The sequence below is a fragment of the Rhinatrema bivittatum genome, chromosome 10 (assembly GCF_901001135.1).
Source record: "Rhinatrema bivittatum chromosome 10, aRhiBiv1.1, whole genome shotgun sequence".
Lineage (NCBI taxonomy): Eukaryota > Metazoa > Chordata > Amphibia > Gymnophiona > Rhinatrematidae > Rhinatrema > Rhinatrema bivittatum.
Window position 1 is genome coordinate 74790251 of NC_042624.1, and position 13829 is coordinate 74804079.

Genomic DNA, 13829 nt, shown 5'->3' on the forward strand with positions numbered 1-13829 from the left:
AAGCACCAATCCAAATACAGATCCCTGAGTCAATCCACTATTTATCCTATTCCACTGCGAAAATTGACCTGTTTCCGGTCTTTTAACCAGTTTGTAATCCATGAAAGAATATCACTCCTATCCCATGACTTTTTAGTTTTCTTAGAAGCCTCTCATGAGGGGGACTTTGTCAAATGCTTTTTGAAAATCCAAATACACTACATCTACCTGTTCATCTATATTTAAATGCTTATTAACCCCCTTAAAAAAGGGTTGTTACTGTTGGAGTACGTTCCATAATGCAGGTGTAACTTTGTGTGGACTGGTTTGTGTGCATTATTGCAAATCCTGGGAGTATGTTAGGTGCTATACTTCTGTTTCCATTTCTCTGGTTTTGCACTGCATGCAGAATGGCTTTTTTTGGTTTCCATTCCAGTTTCTGTCTCCATATTTGTATTTGTGGTTAATTTGTACTTGGTAAAGGTTGGGTCTGTGTGTATGACCGAGATGAGGTATTTTACTAATAGGTAGGCATGTGTAATAGTCTTATTTATTGGATTATGTCAATAGAAAATGCATTGGTGGTAAATTGCTGTCTTTTCATAAGTAGGGCTATTGCGCTTGGTGGTATGGAAGAGCTTGTTTTGCTGTTACTGAGATGACACCAGAAATATCTTTCTGGTATGATGAGTTGTACAGCAAATGTCCTAGTTCTGCTCTGTATCCATTGTTGGAGGGGGGCTGGGGAGGAGGGTTACTGTTGATGCAGAGTGTATGTTTACATTTAGCCCTATGATGGTCTTGTGTTCAGTGTATTACACAGGTGAGAGCTATCTGCCAGGTGTATCCCGACAGAAAAAACGTTGAGAACCACTGGCCTAGAGGAGACTTGGGATGGCTGCAAGTATTATAAGTTGTGTAAATAATTGTTCCTTCTGGAAGAAAGAAGACAAATGACTTTCAAATATGTATTCTTACCACAAACCCATATGAGAATGAGTAAATATTCATCTTTGTATATTTTTGGTCACCTGGATTCTAGAACTTTTTTTTGCTGCGTTAGCTGTTAGAAAGAGCCCTGCATGTGTGTGTACATACCTACAGTTCAGTATATATATCTGAGCTCTCTCTCTGCAGTTGCACAGTGAGATCTGCTGTACTTCAAAACTAGACTTCCTAGAGAAGAATCATCAACCACCATGAGACTCACTGTTACCTTCTTGCTGATCACACTGGCACTGTGCTACTACTTTGGTGAGTAATGTTTTTACTGCAGAACTAATAAACTGAAGGAGAAATGTAAGCTTTTCCAAAGTAGATATTACTGACAATAGACTAGTGCTTGAGGTTTGATTTTCATAAGACTGTAGTTTGACAGTAAAAGGAGTATTAAAGATGTAAGTCCTTACACAGCATGTGCATGTAGTACAATATCAGAGTTTACCCTTTTATAGCTTTGTAAAATATTAACTTATGTCTTTCAATATTTGTGCTGCCACTTCACAAAGAAAAAGAGAATCATGGAATACTTTTCATTTAAGATTTCTATTCCTTTCTTTGAGGCTGGTCAGACACTTCAAAACGGATTACAATATATTTGGAGGACAATTTTGTAAGAAGCTGCCTAACTTATGTGTCAGCTCACTAATCCTTTGAAAATTATCCCACAAAATATCCTGCATAAAGTTATACTTGCTATTTTGAGTGCCCAAGAATTTTGGAAAAATTTATGGGGTAAATATTCGGCTAACTTAACCGGGATATTCAGCAGTGCAGCCGTGCCGCTGAATATACCCAGATAATTTAGAGTGAGCAGGATATGTGGTATCTGCCTAACTTCAGACCTTCCCTATGGCACGTCTAGAGTTAGTAGGTTAACTTAACCAGGTTATTCAGCAGTGCAGCTGTGCTGCTGAATATACCTGGATAATTTAGAATGAGCTGGATATGTGGTATCTGGCTAACTTCAGACCTTCCCTATGACACGTCTAGAGTTAGCAGGTTAACTTAACCGGGATATTCAGCAGTGCAGCAGTGCCATTGAATATACCCCGATAATTTAGAGTGAGCCGGATATGTGGTATCTGGCTAACTTCAGACCTTCCCTATGGCACGTCTAGAGTTAGTAGGTTAACTTAACCGGGATATTCAGCAGTGCAGCCGTGCTACTGAGTATACCCAGATAATTTAGAGTGAGCAGGATATGTGGTATCTGCCTAACTTCAGACCTTCCCTATGGCACGTCTAGAGTTAGTAGGTTAACTTAACCAGGATATTCAGCAGTGCAGCTGTGCTGCTGAATATACCTGGATAATTTAGAATGAGCTGGATATGTGGTATCTGGCTAACTTCAGACCTTCCCTATGACACGTCTAGAGTTAGCAGGTTAACTTAACCGGGATATTCAGCAGTGCAGCAGTGCCATTGAATATACCCCGATAATTTAGAGTGAGCCGGATATGTGGTATCTGGCTAACTTCAGACCTTCCCTATGGCACGTCTAGAGTTAGTAGGTTAACTTAACCGGGATATTCAGCAGTGCAGCCGTGCTACTGAGTATACCCAGATAATTTAGAGTGAGCCGGATATGTGGTATCTGCTAACTTCAGACCTTCCCTATGGCACGTCTAGAGTTAGTAGGTTAACTTAACCGGGATATTCAGCAGTGCAGCCGTGCTACTGAGTATACCCAGATAATTTAGAGTGAGCCGGATATGTGGTATCTGCTAACTTCAGACCTTCCCTATGGCACGTCTAGAGTTAGTAGATTAACTTAACCAGCTAATACCGCTCCTCCCTGGAACGCCTACCTCCTGCCCCAGGATTGCCCCCAATTTACCTGGATAAATTCTAGCCTTATAATTCATTAACCGCTAGAATTTAGCCGGATAAGCCTTTTAAATATGCAGCTAATCCATTTAGATGGAGAACATTCCAGTTATCCATCTAAATGGCTTTTGAAAATATACCCTTATGTGCATAAATTTTAAAATATAAAGTACGTGTCTAAGACAAAACAACACCTTGATTCTGCTTGGGAGTACCTCTTTACAGAGTGGGAAAAAATACATGTGAAGTCACCTTATACGCATACTTTTACTTCTGGACAATTTTATAGCAAGCCATTTCCCTGCATAAACCTCTGTTTTATGAACAGAATGGCTTAAAAAATGACCCTTTGGAGGTTTGTCACTAAATAGTGATTCTTAGTACAGTGAGATTATGAGTGTTGGGTATTTAAATAGATAGGAGGTATTACAAAACAATTACGGGTTGGGGGATAGCAAACATAGTCTTTGATGTTAGGGTTAGAAATCTGTTCTTAGGGATTTTTTCATGGGAGAGTCTGCCACAGTTGTTTGTTTGGCTTGCGTGGCCCTTAGGGAGTTGTAGGGCACAGGTGTGTTGGTTTGAGGCTTTGTTTGGGGTCAAGGCTGTTACTACTGTGCTTTGCTGGCTGAAAATCCACATCTTCAATTGGCAACAAAAGGCCAAGGCAAGAGCTCAAAAGGGCAGGAGCTACTCCATTGAAGGTTCTGGATCAGCCAGAGGGAGGGCATGGCCAGGCATTGATTTTCACTTAACTGTGGGTTTTGGGACAAATGTTATTCCTTTCAAGTAGGTGGGACCAGGGTCCTTCCAGGCATTGAAAGTAATGGGTAAGATATAAAATTTAAATCACAGTGGGATTGGATGCCAGTGCAGTGAGATTAGGAGGGGGAGGCCCATTCTCATTTTCTGCAGTTAGTGATTGCTCTGGCAGTGGAGTTTGGTGATTGGAGATTGGGGTGCCCTCTGTACATGGCATTGTAATAGTCTAGAGGAGTGAGAACTAAATTTGTACAAAACCAAACAATCTATGCAACAACTAAAAATAGAAAAATAACTAACCACTTGCAATTATTATATACTGAGAGAGAAGCTGTTACTTATAGGTAAGTTTTATGCCTTTCAAGACAGTTGAAGTACTGAGAAGGAGGTTAAGTGCTTATTAGGGATGCACATTTGTTTAAAACAAATAAGCAAAAACACTGAATCAGGTTAGATTTGTTTCAGTTCATAGTTAATAAATAGTAATATCCAGTGCCTTCAAAGTTTAATGACTATTTTCATTTTCACTCATATTTGTTTCCATTAAATTCTGAGACATGTAAAAACTGTGGAAATATTTTTCTACCGGGCCCTGGCCTGAGGCCGTATCTTGGTAGACAAGACCCAGGCCTAGGCCTGCAGCTTAGCTCAGATCTAATTCTGGGGCCCAGTCAATGTTGGGAACCAATGCCGAGGCCCGGTCCTAGGTCTAGACCCGATGCTGGGTCCCAGCATGAGTCTGGGTCCTGATCGCTGAGGCTAAGGCCAGACTCCAAGGCTTAGTCCTGAGCTGAAGCTGGGTCCCATCGCCAGGACCAGATCTAGGCCTAGAGCCAAGGACTATTGCCAGGTCTGACGATGAGACCCAGCTGAAGCCAGATCCTGATGCCAGGGCCCAGGCCTAAGCTAGGCCCAGGACCAGAGGTCCAGGAACAGGCCATCTGGCATCTTCTTTCTTGGTCCAGTGAATGATAATGATATCATCTGCCCAGAGGATGTGCTGCAATGATGCTACTATGGTGCCTTTCCCCAGAATGGACGGGACCCATCCTTGGGCTAGGAACCAGCATTGGTCTGCGTCCTAGGCCCATTTTTCTTTGATAGTGAAGTCCATGGTGCCTTTTCCTTTTGACTTAATTATAAAACAAAAAAATGAATGAAACAAATTAACACTTTTTTTAAAATTAATGAAACTAATTGAGGTGCTACTGAAATAACTTAAACTGGAATGAATTTTTCGTTCTGCATATCCTTGTTGTATAGTAGTTAGATTTACTTTATGAATCTTAATATAAACTTCTTAGCATATAGGATAATCTATATTAAAAAATGTAAATAAAAAGAAAATTATTCCTTACCTGCTAATTTTCGTTCCTGTAGTACCATGGATCAGTCCAGACGGTGGGTTATGTCCCCCGTCCAGCAGATGGAGTCAGAACAGAGCTCGAGGGCTCCGCCTCCTATACCAGCTCACCCTCTGCTGGAGCTCAGTATCGTGAATAACAAAGCCCAAAAGAGCAATAACAAAACAATTTGGATCAAAACCCTGATGAAAGACAACATCAAGAACAATAGAACAGGCATGACCTAACAAAAAGAGGCCGCCAACGTCAACTTGTGAGGAGCTGTACAACTCTGATAGAGAACCAGAGTTAAGAAAGAAGAGACAGTAGATAACAATGAATCCGAGCAGGTCGCAAGATCCCAGCGTGGTGGGCGTCTGGACTGATCCATGGTACTACAGGAACGAAAATTAGCAGGTAAGGAATAATTTTCTTTTCCCTGTACGTACCAGGATCAGTCCAGACGGTGGGATGTACCAAAGCTTCCCTACTATGGGTGGGCCCCTGAGAGCCCTGCTCGGAGAACCTGATCGCCAAAGTGTCCAGGAGCCGAGGGCGCCAGGTGTAGGCGATAATGCTTAGCGAAGGTATGCAGCGACTTCCACGTCGCCGCCCGGCAAATTTCCTGTGGGGAGACGGCACGAGACTCCGCCCAAGACGCTGCTTGAGAGCGTGTAGAATGAGCCCGGACGCCCCTGGGCGGATCCCGTCCAGCCCCGATATAAGACGACGAGATGGCATCCTTGATCCAGCGGGCGATGGTCGTCTTTGATGCTGAGGAGCCCTTCTTAGGTCCCGACCAGAGCACAAACAAATGATCGGAAACCCGAAAGTCATTGGTAACTTCTAGGTAGTGGAGTAAGACTCGCTTGACGTCCAAGTGACGAAGAGACCTCGACTCCTCTGGAGAGAACGCCGGGAGTTCCACCGTCTGATTCATGTGAAACGGAGAGACCACCTTCGGGAGGAAGGATGGTACTGTACGCAGCGAGATCCCCGCCTCCGAAATGCGAAGGTAGGGTTCCCTGCAGGAAAGAGCCTGCAGCTCCGAGATGCGACGGGCAGAGCATATGGCCACCAGAAAGACCGTCTTCATAGTGAGGTCTTTAAGCGAAGACTCCTGTAGAGGTTCGAAAGGAGCGCCCGCTAGGGCCCGGAGAACTAGGTTAAGACTCCACGACGGACAAGGGTCCCTGACCGGCGGCCGTAGATGTTTGGCCCCCTTCAGGAATCGGGCGATATCCGCCTGGAGAGGCAGGGCGACCGCTGTCTGTACCAGAACATTCAGGGCCGCTACCTGCACACGTAGGGAATTGTATGCAAGGCCCTTATCCAGCCCGTCCTGCAAAAATTGAAGGATCAGAGGCACCGACGCCTCCGTGGGTCGGGCCCCATGATTGGCACACCAGGCCTCGAAGACCTTCCACACTCGCACATAGGCAACAGAGGTAGACGGTTTGCGGGCCCGGAGCATCGTAGAGATTACCGCCTCCGGGTAGCCTCGGCGGCGGAGGCGGTGCCGTTCAAAAGCCAAGCCGCAAGACAAAAGAGTGCCGCCTGCTCGAAAAATACCGGTCCCTGCTGTAGGAGCCGAGGAAGATGACTCAGGCGTACCGGTCCGTCCACTGTCATGTGAAGCAGGTCTGCAAACCAAGGACGACGCGGCCACTCCGGAGCTACTAGAATCACGGGTCCGCTGTGAGTTTCTATCCTGCGGAGTATCTTGCCCACTAAGGGCCAGGGAGGAAAAACATAGAGAAGCTGATCTGCCGGCCACGGTAGCGCTAGAGCATCCACCCCCTCCGCGCTGCGCTCCCTTCTGCGACTGAAGAAGCGCGGGGCCTTAGCGTTGAGGGCGGTCGCCATCAAGTCCAGTCGCGGCGTTCCCCAACGGCGAACCAGGAGTGTCATCGCCTCGTCGGAAAGGGACCATTCGCCGGGGTCCAGCCACTGACGACTCAGGTAATCTGCTTGCACGTTGTCCACGCCGGCGATGTGGGAGGCCGCGAGCCGAACCAGATGGAGTTCCACCCATTCCATCGGGAGCGTGCTTTCGGCGGAGACCTGTTCGCTCCTCGTTCCGCCTTGACGATTGATGTACGCCACCGTGGTCGCGTTGTCCGAAAGGACCCGTACCTCTCGGTTCCGAAGCAGGGGGAGGAAACGTCGAAGTGCGAGGCGTACTGCTCTGGTCTCCAGACGATTGATCGACCACCTCGCCTCCTCCGAGGACCACGTCCCCTGTGTGGCGCTTCATTCGCAGACAGCGCCCCACCCCATGAGGCTGGCGTCGGTGGTCACGATCACCCAAGAGGGAACGTCGAGGGAGACGCCTCGGGCCAGGTGAGCCAGGACCAGCCACCACTCCAGACTGTCTCGAGCTGACTGGGGGAGGGGTAAAACCACCTGGTACTCCTGTGACACCGGTTTCCATCGCGACAGCAGGGACGCCTGCAGTGGACATAGGTGAGCAAACGCCCAGGGCACCATGTCGATGGTGGACGCCATCACTCCCAGAAGCTGTAGATAATTCCAAGCGGTGGGTTCCGACAAAGTCGCGAACTGACGGACGTGCTCCCTCAGGGATAGGGCCTTGTCCGCACGCAGGAAGACCATGCCTTGCTGAGTGTTGAAGGTCGCCCCCAGAAAATCCAAGCGTTGGGATGGGACGAGGGAACTCTTGGGGAGATTCACCACCCAGCCCAGGGAGCGAAGCATCTCCAAGACTCTGGCCACCGAGGCCTGCCCATGCGAGAAGGACTTCGCCCGCACCAGCCAGTCGTCCAGGTAGGGGTGCACTAAGATCCCCTCCCGCCGGAGGGCCGCCGCCACCACCACCATGATCTTGGTGAAGGTCCGCGGAGCCGTTGCGAGCCCGAAGGGTAGGGCCTGAAACTGAAAGTGCTGACCGAGGATCTTGAAGCGTAGGTAGCGTCTGTGTTCCGGACGTATCGGAATGTGCAGATACGCCTCCGTCAGATCCAGGGAAGCCAGAAACTCCCCCTGGTGTACCGCAGCAATCACGGAACGCAGCGTCTCCATGCGGAACCGGTTGACCCGCAGCGAGCGGTTCACTTCCTTCAGATCCAGTATGGGCCGGAACGAGCCGTCCTTTTTGGGAACCACGAAGTAGATGGAATAATGGCCCGAGCCCACCTCGGCGAAGGGAACGGGAACAATAGCCTCTATGACTTGCAGACGGTCTAGTGTCTGTTGAACCGCCATCCGCTTGAGGTCGGAGCCGCACGGAGAGAAGAGAAATCTGTCCCAAGGAAGACGGACAAATTCCAAGGCGTAACCGTATTGGATGGTGTCCAGGACCCACTGATCTGAAGTAATCTTCACCCACTCCTCGACGAAATCCGTGAGTCGGCCCCCGATGGGCGGACAGGAGGAGTGGGTCGGTCTGGCATCATTGGGTAGATTTGCCAGGGGGGGTTCCCTTGGCCCGAGCCCTCTCTCGCGGGCCTCCGCCCACGAAAGGACCGCGACCACGGTTGGGATCTACTGGGAGCAGTGCGAGGATTGGACTGCCGGTAGGATCTGTAGCGTCGCTGTGCGTGAGCCCTGGTTCTGGTGGAGGCAAACGGCCTATAAGGCCTCTGGCGATCTTCGGGTAAACGATGCACTGCGTTTTCCCCCAGAGACTTCATGATCTGATCCAGGTCGTTCCCAAAAAGAAATTTCCCCCGAAAGGGAAGGGATCCCAGGCTCGATTTGGAGGAGGCGTCCGCAGACCAATTCCGGAGCCACAGGAGGCGACGAGCCGCTACTACTGACACCATGGAGTGGGCCAGAACGCGAAAAAGGTCATACAGAGCATCCGCCCCGTAAGCGATGGCAGATTCCAGGCTGTCAGCCTGAGCTGCTTCTTCCGGAGGCAACTGCTGCGACGTCAGGAGTTGCTGGACCCAGAGAAGACTAGCCCTCTGGGTCAAAGAACTGCACATGACAGCTCGCATCCCTAGGGCCGAAACCTCAAACACCCTCTTGAGGAATGTCTCCAATTTGCGGTCTTGTGTGTCCCGTAGGGCCGTCCCGCCCGTCACCGGGATCGTAGTTCGCTTCGTCACCGCTGAGACCGCCGAGTCCACCTTAGGGAACCGGATGAGATCTAAGAAATCCTCTGGCAACGGATACAATTTCTCCATGGCCCGGGTGACCCTCAATGCCACTTCAGGGACGTCCCATTCCCCAGTGAGGAGCTGGAGAAAAGACTCATGGACCGGGAAAGCTTTAGCCCTAGGCCTAAGGGCGGCCAGGACCGGGTCCCCTTTCTTGGAGCACGTTGCGACCGCCGGAGCCACAGGCGCCGGGGGTTCCGTTGGAGGATCCAGATCTAGCTCTTGCAGGGTCTGGTGAAGCAGGTCTTCTAGTTCCTCCTTATGGAAGAATCGTAAGGCTCGCGGGTCGTCGCCCTCCGTTTGTCCCTCCAATTGCGCCGGATCCGGAGGGTCCGAAGGGTCAGGACCCAAAGGGGGAGCCGCTCCCACCACTCGAGGCTGGGATGGCAAAGCCGAGGAGCTTGTGGCTGACCCAGCCGAGGTCAGGGGCCCGGAGGCAGGAAACGAGAGCTTGGGCACTTTGGGCGCAGGAGGCCCCGAGGGGGCTCCCCCCGGCTCTGTCAGGCCCTGCAGGTAAGCCGTATGCATTTTTAAAATGAAGTCCGGGGAAAAGAACGGCAGGCTGGCTGAAGTCGCAGCCGGAGGGGCCCCTTGCGGTGGTCGGGCCGGTAGAGCTTCCTCGGGGCTTCGGTGCAGGCGGGGGGCGCCCCGAACTGCGTCTGTTTCCTCCGGAGCGTGTTCTGAAGGAAAATCCCGCTCCAACATGGCCGCCGTTCCCGCCATTGGCGAGGACGTGGCTGGCCCACACATCCCTGGCTGAGGTGAGGAGGGCGCTGGGCGCGAACTCGAGCCACGCGAACCACCTTCCCCTTCAGGAAGGCAGCGCGGGCAAACTCCCTCCTTCGAAAAACGAGACCCTGCCTCACCGCAGGTCTCGCAGCGGGAAAAGCGCGGCATGAAGAAGCCGCTATGAGAAAAACGCCTCGGGGGGGGGGGGGGGGGCCAAAAATGGAGCGCACCGCGGGGGGGCCGAAAGGCCGACACAACCCGCTTGACAGATCCTTAGGCGCCGGCGGGAAGAACCGCTACCGGCGCGCCCAGGCCCGAGATAGCGTTCGCCGGGCCGCAGGACCGTCAAGGACCGCGTGAGAGAGCCGAGTGCACCGGCAAGCGCCGACAAGTAAAGAGAAACGCTGCAAGAAAGAAAACCACACAGAAAAAAATACACTTACCCCGAAACGTAGGAAAGTGACACTGCAGGAGGAGGCAGAACAGAGAAGCACGCCTCCTCAAAACCACTGACAAGAATAAAAACTTTTTTTTTTTTTAAATAACTTGATCCAAATTGTTAGCTAGCAAAGAAAAAACAGGTAGGACTCAAAGAAAAGTAGAAAGAGACTCAAAAACCTGTCAGACTGGGAAAGCACTGGTTCTCCAACTCACATCTGCTGGAGTCAGAAAGATACTGAGCTCCAGCAGAGGGTGAGCTGGTATAGGAGGCGGAGCCCTCGAGCTCTGTTCTGACTCCATCTGCTGGACGGGGGACATAACCCACCGTCTGGACTGATCCTGGTACGTACAGGGAATAAAAATTTGGGGCCATAAGCATGGAATGGACAAAATAATAAATAGCCAAAACATGTTTGAGTCATAATAATAACTCCTGAAATAATATTTGAACTATTTGGATTTGTTTGTCTGGTGAATTAATGGAGTCTTCTTTCATTTTCAGCTGCTGTTGCCTGTGAAGAGCTGATGCAGGCAGATGAGCATGGAGACATTGTGCAGGGGCTTGATGGAGAAGATAGAACCGGCAGGCATAGAAGATTCCCCTTTTTTATGTAAGTGAGAGTAGGATATGTCTGTATAGTTATTCTTGAGAGTAAAATAATTTAAAACTTGGGATGGGTAGACAATGTCTGATTCTTTCTAAATCCCATTCCTTATCATATGACCATACCATTTCAGTTACATGGGCTTTGCTCACAGAAGTTTATGCACACGTAGGGTGTTTAGAAGTTTTCTAAATGGATACTTCTGCACATACATGTGCTTCGACATTTGCCATCAAACAGGGCTGGTGAAAGCACTAGGCAGACTAGGGTGCTACAGGAGGCAGCCACCTGGTATTTTCACTAGCTCTGCTTAGATGTGGAAGCAACATTATGGAGCAGAGTCTTCCTGGTGGCAGGATCATGGGTCTCCTTCTTCCCACCCTTGGGGGCCCAGAAAACGAAGCGTGTCATGGGCCCATGAAGGCAGAAGAAGAAGAAGACCTGCTCACACCAGAAGGAGCAGGAATCCAGGGCCCCACAGAACTGGAAAAAAAAATAGTAAGCTTTTGAGGCCTTGAAGAACAACATCAGCTTTGCTCCAAGGGAGGAGCTGAAGTAGTGGTTGGGCACTTTCAGCCATCAAAGTGAAGAACAAGAGCAGTGTTCTGGCCCAGAGGTGAAGAGAAGAGCAGGAGCAGTAGCCAGATTTTCTAGGCTTAAAGGCACTGTTTGCCCTATAAAAAGGAGAAAAAGGAATTGTCTGCATTGCCTGAAGGCCTGAGGAGGAGGTTGCTGCTGCCTGCATATTTCGAGGGTGAGGAGAGAGAGAGAGTCTGTGTGTGTGTGTGTGTGTGTGTGACTGTCTGAGATCTGTCTGAGATGTAGGAGAGACATTCACACCTACTCACACATAGTCAAACACACAAAGAGTGTGTTTGTGCAGGTGAGACAGTGTATGAAAGAGAGTAAAGATGTGAAAGTGTATGTGTGGGGAAATATTGTGTGTGTGTAAGTGTGTGCAAGAGAGAGCATAAGTGTGTGTGAGAGTGCATATGGATGAGTGAGAGAGAGAGAAAACATGTCTGTGTGTGAATTTATGTAAAAGAACATGCATGTGAGAGTGTATAAGAGAGTGTATGAGAGACAGAGCCTGTGTGTATGTAAGAGAGATAGATAGCATGTATGAGAGAGAGTGTGTATGTGTGTTTGTGTGTGTGTGTGAAAGTAAGTGTTTGTGAGAGAGTGGGGATATGTACATGTGCGCATGTGTGTGAGTGTGAAAGAGAGTATGTGTGCATGTGTGTGTGTGAGAGAGTGAGAAAGTATGTGTATATGTGAGAAAGCATGTGTGTGTATGTGTGTGTGTGAGAGAGGGAGAGAGATAGAGAGAGAGAGAAAAGGAAGATGTTAGAAAAAGCATGTGTGTGTATATGTGCATGTGCATGTAAGTGAGAGAGTATGTGTGTGAATGTGTGGAAAGCATGTATATGTTTGTAAGACAGAGTGTATGTGTGTGAAAAAGAGAAAACATGTATGTGTGTGAACAAGTAAGTATGTGAGTGTGTGTGTGTATATGCTTGTGTTTGTGTGTATATGAGATAGCAAACAGGAGAGAGACTTAACATGTGTATGTGTGTGTATGTGAGGAGAGAAGAAAGTTTGTCCTGTACCACAGCCCCCTCTCCTTCCCACCGCTCTCTAACTAACTAATCCTTGAAAATCTCATAATGACTGGAAATCAAAAGCTCCTGGATATGGAGAGCAATGGGTCATTTTATACTTGGTTTAAATTATTAGGTGTTATTTGATGGGTTTGCTGTTTTGAAATATGTACTAGTGTTAGGGGAATTTAAAAAAATTATATTAATTTTTACTTATTGGATATAAATGTCAGCTGATTTGAATTATTCTTTTTAGTAGTATGGTTTTACTATTACAAATGATGTTTATATTTCTTGATTTTATTGTTTGATGTTTTATGAGGTACGGTAATGTTTCTATTTTTCCGTTATTGCTTACAGAGGTCTTGCTTGCTCTAGATTGTTTTTTGTCTGCACATTACTATTTATATTTTATGGTCTATTTATTCTGGCTTTTTTTGGTAAGGGTCTGTTTGTGTTCCTCATATGTGACCAATGTAAAATATTCTGCTAGGCTGTCATTTAAGTAGCGTGGGAAATGGAACCACCTTTTATGGTGGTGTTATGCCTGAGTTAGTCTGCAGGATGGCTGCACCGCAGCAGGCGAAACCACACTGCCGTGTTATGGCTGGCTGCTGGCTAACGCCCGAGCGCCCCCTGCTTCGCCCTCTTGCCCCCCTGTAGCACAGGGTTCATCATTCCGCATGGCCTTAGCACAGGGTTCATCATTTCACATGTTGAATCCTGGCCTTAGATGGGATATTCAGTAGCCTGGCTACGCTGCTGAATATCCCTGTAGAAAGCGCTACCAAGACAGATAACGTATCTGACTAAGTACCGCCACCCTGATCCTCCTATGGACCGCCCACAACTTATGTGGCTAACTAGATATTCAGCGGTTGCTAGATAGCCAGATAAGTCCTATTTATTTGGCTATCTAGCATTGAATATCAACCTCTTTGTGTTGTAGTTTTCTAAATTGAGAATATGAATGAATTCACCATTTTGAATTTTTTTTCTTTTTAAGGAATCACCGAGGCTGAATTTGCTTTATCTTCCGGTTTAACACAAGAGCTCATCTTCCAGTTCTTCTCACGCATGAATTCTGCCATCCTCCAGGATATTTTCTTGGCCTTGCTGGCTCTTGTATTGCTTTATTCAGGGGAAAATAAATGTAGGCTAATGGCATCATGTAAACAACTTATCCAATTCCACTAATAAAATAAAAGCTTTGAAATTCCAGGTGAGTTTGTATTATTTACTGTATAATGATGCAGAAGATCCTCACAACTCATAATATGTCAGTAAAATAAAATATACAGAGACAGTCTCATGACTCAATCCATAGCGCTGAGCACTTTGACACAGAAACCTTGAGAGTGCGTCTCTTGTCTGATGAGGCAAAAGGGGCTCAGGTGTGGGGGACAGGTTTTGTGA

At 48.2% G+C, this 13829-nt stretch overlaps 1 long non-coding RNA gene across 1 annotated transcript; it reads left to right on the top strand.

Moving 5' to 3' along the window:
* The first annotated feature begins 1103 nt into the window (after positions 1-1103).
* Positions 1104-13587, top strand: LOC115100477. Its single transcript, XR_003859092.1, has 3 exons — positions 1104-1233; positions 10710-10818; positions 13420-13587. It is a non-coding gene; the product is annotated as an uncharacterized LOC115100477 (long non-coding RNA).
* Positions 13588-13829: the final 242 nt, after the last annotated feature.